An 11,615-nucleotide genomic window follows, 5' to 3' on the forward strand; every position below is an offset into this window, starting at 1 on the left:
CACTCTGGTTCGCTGTGTTTTTACCGGGTTAGCTGTAGGTCCCGTTACCCGCAGTCCCTGCTTCCTTTCTCATCCTGTTCCTCCCACTCCTAGTTTTGCTCAGATTGTTGCTAAACTTATCTTTCTTTTCTCATAACTTTTTAAGAAGCTTGGACAGAGAATGCATGAACCAATGTAAAAATATATAGCAATAAAAAAGTGAATCTATCATTGTGGCTATTATTTATAATAGCACAAATCTAGAAGGAACCAAATTTCCATCAAAAGGTAATTTAAATAAATCACGGTAGGGATACATAATGGAGTAATCTGTGGCCCTAAACGGGAATGAAGAATATATCTCTATGTAGACTATATTGTTATGTGACAAAAGCTCCAGGCCTGTAAGGAGCTCTGGTTCCTTTTGGTGGGGAAGTAGATCAGAACATGGCACTACCAGTGTTCATACTTAGTGGATTAGTCACTGTTTCTAGTAATCCAGGGGACAGATGTGGAAAATAAATATAAGTATAAACAAAAATTAAATATATGATGACACACATCATGAATGTATGTGGCCATTCCAATTCAAATTCAGCATTATAAGGCTTTTATTTAAACCTCTTGATCTTATATCTATAGCCTTTCTCCCCCACTGAAACTGCTGGTGCCAAGTAATGACTAATTGCTTTATCCTACATAATATTTGCAGTCGTCTCAGATTAACATCACCAAGACTACCATCAACAACATGATCACTGAAGCATTTAAAGATTTTTTTAAGATTATTTTTTGTCCTTAGAATATATACTATTAGAAATGCGTATATGAATTACGTATTTTTAAAGTCATTTAAAATAATTCTTTCTGGTTGGTTATGTCAGCAACTTGATACAGAGATATTGTTTTTGCTTTTCTTTTTTAGGAATTGGTTGTTTAATAATTTATTTTTATAAGTATATAAAATAATTATATGGTGACAAGTCAAATCTACAAAATAAAGTTAAACTCAGAAATTCCAAGTTCTATTTTGTCATCCTGTTTGTCATCCAGTTTTGTCATCCTGTTATTTCCTCCCTCTATTGGTAAATCATGTTTTAATTTTTTTGTTTATTCTATTTTAATATAGTATTCTCTCTCTCTCTCTTTCATATATACACACATATATATGTACCTAGTGTTACGAGTACTAATAGAAACTGGTAAATAGAAATAGAATTAAGCATTTATCCTATTTTTGTAATTCACTGTACCTCAAGGGATTGAATTAATACATGAGTAGAAGTTTCTTTTTAAAGAAGAATAAAGGCTAATAAATGCAGAAGGATGGATAGAATCAGAATTTCACAATTTGAAACTCCAAGTGAAATAATGCATCTAGGCATTTGATTGGTTGCAAACATCACACAAAGAGAAACAACCAGACATTCCTCCTGACAGTTGTACATGGAATTATTTAGGACGGAGTCTTGCAAAAAAAGCAAAAAATCCAATCATGCCTCTATATTTCACGAGTTATTACAAAAAATAAAGAACTCAACGGAATATGTTAAATGACATAATAGGAATGCAGTCTAGCAAGACCCAGAATATAGGAAATTCTATAAAAAGTGTTTCCTTCCATAATAGTGTTTCCTTACAAATATATCATTATCATCATTATATACTGTATATAATGTATGTGCTATACTTTTATACAACTAGCAGCCTGGTAGGTTTGTTTACACCACCATCACCACAAACACGTGAGTAATACATTGCATTACAACATTAAGATGGCTACGATGTCACTAGGCAATAGGAAATTTTCAGCATTATAATCTTATGGGATCACAGTCATAGCTGCATGCGGTCCATTGTTGACCGAAATGTTATGCGGTACATGACCACACACAAATTCTTGCTATCCTGTGAGACTATCTGTAGAAGAAATTTTTAGTAGAAATAGAATTGCTGCAAAAAAGGATATATGTGTTTTAAATTTTGTTAGATCATAGTATTGTAGAATATTCCTTTAAGAATTTATATCAACAGACACTTCCATGAGTGTCTGTTTCTTCCCTCTGTCACCAAAACTGTGTATTACTAAACTCTTTGATCTTGCCAGTCTGATGATTTTGTTTTGATTCACATTTCTTTAGTTATGAGTGAAGGTGAACATCTTTTCATATATTTATAACCTCCCCCAACTTTCCCTCTCCTTACGTTGCCTTTCATATGTCTGCTCAAGTGACAGCTAGAATCATTAACCCTTCTTCCCCACCACCTGCTATGCCTGGCTTCAGTGTGCTACCTCTGGGCCCCTTCCTTGGCTTCCTATGCCTCCTTCTATCAGCACTTCCACTGGAATGTAACCATCTTTCTCCTTTGCTAAATCTTGAGTGCTTTAAAGTTAAGACTTTATTTGTTAACTATTTCCAGCATCTAGCAGGTATTTGGGACTGAGAAGCTAGCTGCCTAATAAATAATGATTTAATCAAAGGTTGATAAACTTGTTGACGCAAGAAATGTCGAAACATGTCAGGAATTTTTATGAGTTTCTTTGAGCTAAACTGATGACATATCTCAAATGTTCCAGAGAATAAGTTTTGCAGTTTCTTTTAAGCATGGGAGATTATGGAGGGAAGGAAAGGAAGATTACATGAAGGTGGGAGAAAGCAAAGCAGGGAGTAGATTATTATGTGCTCTTATTTCACAGGTGTATTAACCTATGATGCATAAAAACAGTGAACAGGAATTTCTGATTTATTACAACACACCTTTTTCATCCACAAACTGTACTTCATACCACTATCCTCCAAATCATCAAAATTATAGCAAATACTCATTTATTGTTTACTTTTAAAATAATCCATTTAACTCTCATAAGAACCATACAAGGGAAGTACTATTTTTATCCCCATTTTACAGATAGAAAACTGAGGCTAATACATGGCAGAGTTGGTGTGGATGAAAAAAGGACCGTATACTAAACCTGACACACTCAGGGGAGGCCTGCATGGTGGACCTTATAAACTCAGAAACCAAAAATAACCACATAGGATGGTATGAACATAAAAATTCCTAACTAAAAGCGAGTCATGGCCGGTAGTCACGTCCTAGGCCTGTAGCTTCCTGGACAAAGGTCAATCTCTATCTTAAGTGAGCCTCTTTGTCTTTGCGCATCTAAGATAACATACCTTTGAAATGTCAGAATCATCTCCTTTTCCAGACCCCTCAGGGCGCAACCCATGCACCAGAGCAGGAGGCAGAACCCCTTCTTGTTATCTTGTTCCCCGCATACCATCTTTGTGCTGTAAATGTTAGTTATTAGCTATCCTGTACCCACCAATGTAAAGAAGTCTGTGTCTCTCCGTTTTACTTCTTACCCAATCCCAGAGGACCCCCGTCTTTGCTTTCTCCTGCCCCTTCCCTCTACCACCAATGGATTTCACGTAACCCTCCTTACATTTTCCTAGCAATTGTTGATTTGACTCAGATATAACTTGAAAATTCTCTACAGATTTGGACATTTCTTAGCTTAACCCTGGTGGGCTGTGAATCCAAGCTATTCGGCTTTGGAGTCAATGATCTTAATTACTAAAGTTGCACTGCCAGTCATAGAAAAAAGTTTATTGAGCACAATTCTCACTTCAAATGAAATGTGTCCTTTCATTTAATCCTGAACTCTATGAGTTATTAAACAACACCTAACAGCGATAGGCTCTCTCCGTGATCCTAGTTAGGTTGCTCTGAGCCCTCTTCTCCACTAGGCCCTGGCCTTGCTCCCACTAGCTGTCACCTCCACCCTTGTGGTTCTTGTATAGCAGTTTGAGCAAGAAGCCTGCTAAGTCAGTTTAGAGAGAATCTCCCTCCTTTGCTATCTGATCACCCTGGTCTGCCTCCAGCAAGAATCCTAGCTTTGATGTCTCCTCTTAGTAATTTTCCATCCACTGACTGCTTCCCGCAAGCCCTGCCCCCCCACCCCCCAGCCTGCTCCTTGGCTATAATTCCCATATTTCCTTGCTGGATTTGGAGTTGAGCTCCATCCCTCCCCCCTATTGTGAGTCTTGACACCCACACCTATCGTCATAGTCCTGAATAAAGCCTTCATTACAGTTCTAACTAGTGTCACAGTAATTTAGAATAATTTTATCTTTAATAACAGTTATTGAGCATATGCCCTGTGTTGTTCTAAGAGCTTCATGTTTCACATTCACAACAACCCTACAAGGAAATATTAAGTAAATTGCCCCAGGTCACATAGCTGAAAGACTCACAAGGCTGCAAGGCTGAGAGTCTCTTTCTCTTGCTTTCTACAAATGCTCTTTATCTCCTTACTGTGAATCTGGTTGCGTTTGGCTCTTGTGATGCAAATCACTCTTCTGGGGCCTCAGAGCCCCTTCCTGGCTGCTGCGTTCCTCCCACCCACACCCCCCACCTTAGTACGTCTTCAATTTTAGAATTGAAAGCTTGACTGCCTGGCTCTGCTCTGAGTGGAAATTGTTTCCTTGAGTGTTGTTTCCTTCCTCCTTCCCAAATGCTTCACTCTCTGGTGTCCCTGCGACTCATGTCGAAGCGTCTTTTCTGGCTCAGGCTGCTTCTCAGAGGATTAGGAAAGAGGGAGGGTGAGTGTGGGAGTAGGAGAGAGGGGAGGATGGTTGCGGCTGTATTCTAGGAGGACCTATCTGTTGGCTTAAGGACAGCTGTCCTGCCAGGTGTGGGTGACAATGGCAACAGGAAGGCCTGACTGGCAGGTCCTCCTCTCCTGGCTGTTGCCCCCTCTCTTAGCTGCTTTTCATACATCTCCAAATCATGTTGTATTCCCGCTGTTAAAATGTTTCCACTGAACCTCCAGTGTCCCCCCAAACTCTGCATCCTTAGCATGACATTAAGGCTCTCCACAGTCTGATTCCAACTGTTTTCCAGACCGAGTCTTCCACAGTGATTCCTTTTACACACGTGTCTTATTAGCTGTACTGTCCTATCTTGTTTTGAACTTCCATTTCTCTCTCTCTTACTTGGTATTTTCCTCCTTAATAATTTTGTCTACTGAATCTTACACCACCTTCTAGGCCACATAAACAGTATCACCTATGGGACAGTTTCTGGGATTCCCCTAGTTGGAATTAGTGATGTCCCCAAATGTTTTATTTTTATCAAAAGGGACTGCTTGTTCCTGACTCTAGTTCCCTGGCTTCCCTTTTTCTTAGGCATTTACTTACAATTGTAAATTCTTCCTCTGCCCCTTTGAGATTAAAAAAAAAAAAAAAAAAAGTACCTCTAGCCAGTTTTACAAACTAAAGTCATGGGAGCCATCCCTTTGAAATGTAATCATCAAGGAAGATATGCCCTTATCTCCCCTTGTTTGCTGGGAGAGTAGGAGCCTAAGTTCTGTGGATGCCTAACTGCAAGTTGTGAAAGTCCCCATCTTGAAGATAAGGGAAAGGTTACTTTTCCTCCGGGGAGGCCAGTCCACACAGATGGCCTATATCTTCCTCACCCCGGTTTGAAAACCTTCCCTGCTAAACTTCTCTGCATCAAAGGCCACAGTCAACAGAGTGAAAAGGCAACCCACAGAATGGGAGAAATATTTGCAAATCATGTATCTGCTAAGAGGTTAATATATAGAGTATGTAAAGAACTCCTACAACCCAACAAAAAAACAACTAGATTGAACAACGGGCAAAGGAGGAACCTCTGGGTTGCTGAAAACATCCACATACGTGGAGGGTGAGACACCCAGGTTTCCTGGGGGCAGAAACCCCTGTGCCTGGGACCCTTACTGACTTTGCCCTGTGTACCTCTTTATCTGGCTCTTCATCCATATCCTTCATAATATTCTTTATAATAACCTGCTAAATGATTTCTCTGGTGATTCCTATAACTTTAATCTTCTGCATGATCATTTGTGTCATTTTATCAAGAATATTTTGAATAATAACCTATTTAAAGGATTTTTTGAAACACAAGAGAATGCTATTTGGACAGAATGAGAAAATAAGATGAAGGCGATGATGGCAGGAGCAGTGCCTGAGATGTGTTTGCAGTAGTTTCTCAAGTTGCCTTGAAAGATAGCTACAGTTTCTTTTTACTTTTATAAAAAATGGAAGTCACAATATGTAATAAATTGATATATTTTTCATGACTAGAGAACAGGGATTATTTTTTCTCCTATATATTTAGCTCTTTTGGCTTTGAAACTTTGTACTTCAATCAGAGTACTATTAAAAACAGAATGCCTTAATTTTATTGAATACTCAGCTATGCTTTGTTTTTCATTGCCTGCACCAGAACCAAACATCCTGGCAAAGAAAACTCACCGCTTGCCAGCGTTTGAAGTACCCATTGCCCATAGGCATAATTGTCCATCAACCCTATAGACGTCAGCAGCTTTGTTCGGAAGGTCAAAATAACAACTGAAATGTCCATCAACAGATAAATGCAAAAACAAATTCTGGTATATTCATACAACAGAGAATTTATCAGCCTTAAAAAGAAATGAAATTCTGATACATACTGTATAACAGGAATGAAACTTGAAAACATTATACTAAGTGAAATAATCCAAACACAAAAAAGATAATTATTGTATGATTCCACATACTGAGGTACCTAGAATAGTCAAATTTATAGAGACAGAAAGTAGAACAGTTTACCAGGGCCTGTGGGGAGGGAGGAGTGGAAAATTATTGTTTAATGGGTATAGAATTTCCATTTTGGAAAATGAAAACATTCTGAAAAATAGATAATGCTGATGGTTACACAACATTAGGAATGTATTTAATGCCACTGAATTGTACATTTAAAACAGGTTAAACTGGTAAATTTTATCTTATGTATATTTTACCATAATAAAAATATTAAAAAAACCACACAAAACAAACACCTCTCCCATTCTTTGTTTCAGTGGAGTTAATAGTACTACGTTCTGGTATCTCTTGTTTCTGATATCTCTTCGTTCTGATATCTCCTGTTTTGATAGCCTTCAGTAAAGGCTTTTTTACGTTTTTAGCTTTGTTTGGTATTGCTTTGACAATTAGTATTTCGGGCATTGAATTGTATGTACCATTATTACTGTATTTACCTATTTGAGCATACATCTATTTCTCTGTGATATTTTAAATCCCTTGATGTTGGGAGCCACGTTATATTCATGCTTGTATCATCCAGAATGCCTGTCCTGGTATTCTTACAAATTAGGGCCTCAAACATGTTTGCTGAAAAACATTAAAATTGTTTCTATTGTACATGGGAGTTTTCTTGTATATCAGTGACATCTTGTGGCACCAAATGGAATAACCACTACTGTATTAGCATTTTTCTTGAAAAAATTGTTTTCTTTTTAAAAATACAGATCCCATATATCTTCTTTAAAGTTTACATGAAAGAAGCATTGTTGCAATCAGAAGTACCCAGTTAATGCTATTCCTAAAAGATGCTTTTGTCTACTGGGGTGGAGTCAGCCTGGGACAATTCCTGGCTAGAACACCACAGCTCCTACCAGGTGTGGAAACCCACCGCACTTTTAAGAGATTCCCTAAGTCAGAATGGTTAATGTCTTAATAATTGCCATAAAGATGATAGTTGAAACTAAGGAAAAGGAGATGTGTGTGTCAGTCATAAAGGCAAGAGGATTTGCAAAGAACCCTGAGAAATGTCAGCTGTATTGCTAATTGTCTTGAGGGAAGATTTTGGGCTTAAAAAACTATAATTGCCAGTGTTTTAATGAATATTCAGTTTATTGAAATTGTGAACTTGTAAATTTAGATTTTAAACCCTTAAGCTCAATGTAGAATACTAATTTTATTACGAACTTAGAAAATTTTGTTCCAATTAAAAAGTCTCCTTTTGCTAATTCCTCAGGGAATACTTAAGTGCTGTGGAGTTTGAGACCCATAAGAGGTATTTCTATATTGCAATGAATGACTCCCCAATTCTTGAATTGTCTCACTGAGGCCATCAAGTGGAAGTTTTTAAAATTTGGCATATCCATTTCTCACTGGAACAGGCACAAGCTAAACCCAAGTTTCCGTAACCAGAACTGGTTTCAGGAGAGTGTGTCTGACTTTCTACCAAGGATGACCTTGACAAAGAAAGAAAACAAAGGAAAAGAAAATGAAGCAGGAATGGAAGACAGAGTAACACAGCAGCCCCCAGTGCAAATTTTGACTTTTTTTCCCCTCTGCCCCTTTCTTCCTTTTCTCAGGCAAATTACTGAACTGGCATTGGCCACTACTCTGAACATTTCAAGGACATGCTCTGATTCATGTTGGAATCTCTAATGACTGCTGAAACCTGAGTGTTTTAGGTTCATTCATTTATTAATTCATTCAACAACTATTTATTGAGAACCTGTAATATACCAGGCATGGCTCTAACTGCTGGGGATGTTAGTAGTGACCAAATAGAGAAGAACTCATGCCCTCACAGAGATACACTGGTGGAAGAGACAAACAAGAAAAACATACAATATCTTAGATTTGTCTGTGTCCTTCAGGCAGAGATCACCAAGTTGAACAACTTGGGTTTATTGTTATGGTTGAGGGAGAACTGTCACCATAGGGAACCATGGAGAGGTTCAGTAAAAGAGCCTTTTATAAGATTTAGGCTTTGGCTGGGTAATTTTGGGAGGATTTAATGAACTGGAGATTTGCTCTGGATTGGATGTTTTCAGAAAGCAGGCACAATTCCATGATTTAGTGTCATCTGTTGCTGACATTCTGTGAGACTGTTAATGTCCAGCAGGAGAGTTCCATGGCCTAGAATCAGGCCAATTTCCATATGTCAGGGATTTTTCCTTTTTCAAATGATAGTGAGTGCCATGAAGAAGAAAAATAAAGCAAGCAAAGGTGATAAGGGATTTCTGGGTGGCAATAGACAGGAGTGCTTTTGATTTTAATAAGGATGGTCAATGAAAGACTCTGAGTAATTAACATGTGTGCAAGGGTCTGAAGAAGGTCAGAGAGTGAATCCGCAACAAGTAAAACGGTGGGAAAATGAGTAGGAGGGAACGGGAGAATCCTTGGCACATTCTACGAACAGTGAGGAAAACAGTGGGGCTAAAGTTTTGTTAACAAAGATAAAAGAAGTGACTAAAACTAAGATATTCCTGCTAGATACAGTGTCTAACCTGGTTACCCAGCACTGAGTGGAGTTTGAACTGACTTCAGCAGGCTCTGGGGCAAGACTGGACAACATTTTGGTATGCTAATTAGGGGTATTGATCCAGGGTTGGATTATTCTAGAATGATGAATGATGAATATATATATATATATATATTCATATATATATATATATATATATATATATATATAAAATAAGCTTTAATTTCTGGAACTCATGGTATGAGGGGGTGGTAAGAGCGTAGAGGTGCTAGTCAGATTGGTTATAAATGTAAGCAGTTTGTGTAAACAGAGATAGCTGTGAGGAGCTGAACTGATGGTCCCACCCCATTATTTGGGGTGTTTCTAACTTACATTCATCCAGAGAGCCTATTTGTCCCCATTCTGCCCAAAGTATTACCCTGCTGTGTTCCCAAGAATGTGCATGTGGGGTTGTTTGGTATGGGGAGGTTCTTAATAAATACCTATTGAATTATATGGATAACTGGATCCATTATCTACTTATAATGGCAGACATGGGGAAAAGGACTTTTTAAGGAAGAGAGCATAAATTACCAATAGGTCTATAAATCCCACTTTTTCAGCATCCCTCTCCAACTACAGGAGGGTGAGCAGGTGTATCAGTCATGGGGTGTTGGGCTGACTTCCAGGAAAAATTGGTGGGTGGGACCTGATGGTGGTCGACTGGAACGCTGGATATCCACTTCACTTCTGTTCTCGCTTACAAATATGTTGGGCAAGGTGCAAGGCACACAAAGAAAAAACACTCAGTGTTTCTTGCTGGTTTTGATCTTAGGCTGTGGTGAGACTGCAGTCCTTTCAAGGAAGGGGCGCTAAAACTAGGGGTCTTGCGAGTACTGAACTGCAGCCAATGACTCTTTAGAGCCTCTGACCAGCTACAGGGATGGTGTCCAGTCCATGGTAGTGATGAGGGGCAGTGGCTAAGACCAAAGTCCTTGATTAGCCTATTTGGGTTATGGGCCAAGGGGAACAGGACTCCATGTCACGCAGGGTGTCGTCAGGCGGGGTCTCAGCTCCCGCTCCCCACATAAGAACACAGGACATGGTGAGGCCAAAAAGGAACACCCACGGAGCCATAGATAGGGAAGTCATACCACTATATTCTCCTGGCGGCTGGGTTGGAGAAACAGGAAACAGAAGCCACACAATCCGCAACCCTGACTCCGCCACTTGCTAGCTCAGCTACCATCTTCTTGCTAGCCCCCATTTTCTAAGAGAGTAGCCATGGCAGTATATTAGTGGCCAGTGGCTCCTGGTTACAGCTGACGGCCAACTAGCCACAGCTGATGGCCATCCAATCACAGTTGATGGCCATTTACTATCTGAGCCAGCACCTTTCCACGTGAGGCCGAGAGCCTGGAAACTGCTCTCTGGGGCTGTGGCTCCGTGGGTGTTCCTTTTTGGCCTACCTATGGCTCCGTGGGTGTTCCTTTTTGGCCTCACCATGTCCTGCGTTCTTATGTGGGGAGCGGGAGCAGAGACCCCGCAGGCCGCCCCGCCAGACACCCCGCACGACAGGGGCTCTGTCCCCACACTCCATCCCACTTTTTTTCTCCTCTAGCTCCTCGTCCTCCTGAGAACACCCATCTGGAGCTAGTTTCCTCTTGGCCCAGAAGGGGTGTAGGTGGTAGGGTCCTGAGCTTTGTAGGAGGGCTGGGGGCCTGACCTGTCCTTGCCCAGGCTCACATCATCTGAGGTGGAGGCGGAACATCTGGAGAGTGATGCTGATAACAGGCTCCAAAGCTGTTGCCATGGCGCCCACTGGGCAGGGCCCATGCCTTGGGTAGATCCCAGAGACATAGAAGGGGAGGGGAGCAGGGTATCAGGGAGGGGGGCCTACGGGGAAGTCCCCTTTCTGTCCCCCAGAGTTCTGCTTAAGGAGCTTCTTGTATTTGGAATGTTTGTTCTGAAACCAGATCTTCACCTGGGTCTGGGTGAGACTGAGCTGCGCGGCCAGCTGCGCCCTCTCGGGCAGCTCCAGGTACTGCGCGTGCTGGAAATGCTGGTTTAGATGCAGCTGAGAGCTCCAGTTGATGTCCCCTGGTTTGTGCAGCTTTTGGTTAGGGACTGCAGATGCCATTCCGAGGGCTCTGGGGACAGCGGGAACTCCTTCAGGTCTGTCGCCTGCTGATACTGAGAGGGCTAAGAGATTGCCACGGTTGTTGGCAAGGCAGGTAGGCACCTCCGGGGGAGGGTTGCCGGCCGGTATAGGGCAGGAGGTGACCATAGGGCCCAGAGTAGGACAAATTGGGGGCTGCTGGGTTGTCGGGAACAGGCTTAGAGGGTAGGTCGGCATTACCTGTGAGATGGGGGGGAGGCAGGGGGTGTAGACTGGATTATTCTTAAAAGGAGGTTTTGGTAGACTTTATTTCCCTAACATTGTTTAAGAGCAGTTGCCTAAATGTGGTAAACAACATGCTGGCACACAGTGGCACTCAACATTGCTAAGTGCATTTACCCGGCCTCACTATAGAGTCCATATGGATAACCTGAAATGATCTTCAGTGTGT

At 40.9% G+C, this 11,615-nt stretch overlaps 1 pseudogene across 1 annotated transcript; it reads right to left on the reverse strand.

The window, feature by feature from the left end:
* Window positions 1-10,787: 10,787 nt before the first annotated feature.
* Window positions 10,788-11,401, reverse strand: LOC308496834 (homeobox protein DLX-4-like; annotated as a pseudogene). The gene has a single exon. The product of its transcript is annotated as a homeobox protein DLX-4-like (transcript).
* Window positions 11,402-11,615: the final 214 nt, after the last annotated feature.

Source organism: Rhinolophus hipposideros (genome assembly GCF_964194185.1).
Source record: "Rhinolophus hipposideros genome assembly, chromosome: 4".
Classification (NCBI taxonomy): domain Eukaryota; kingdom Metazoa; phylum Chordata; class Mammalia; order Chiroptera; family Rhinolophidae; genus Rhinolophus; species Rhinolophus hipposideros.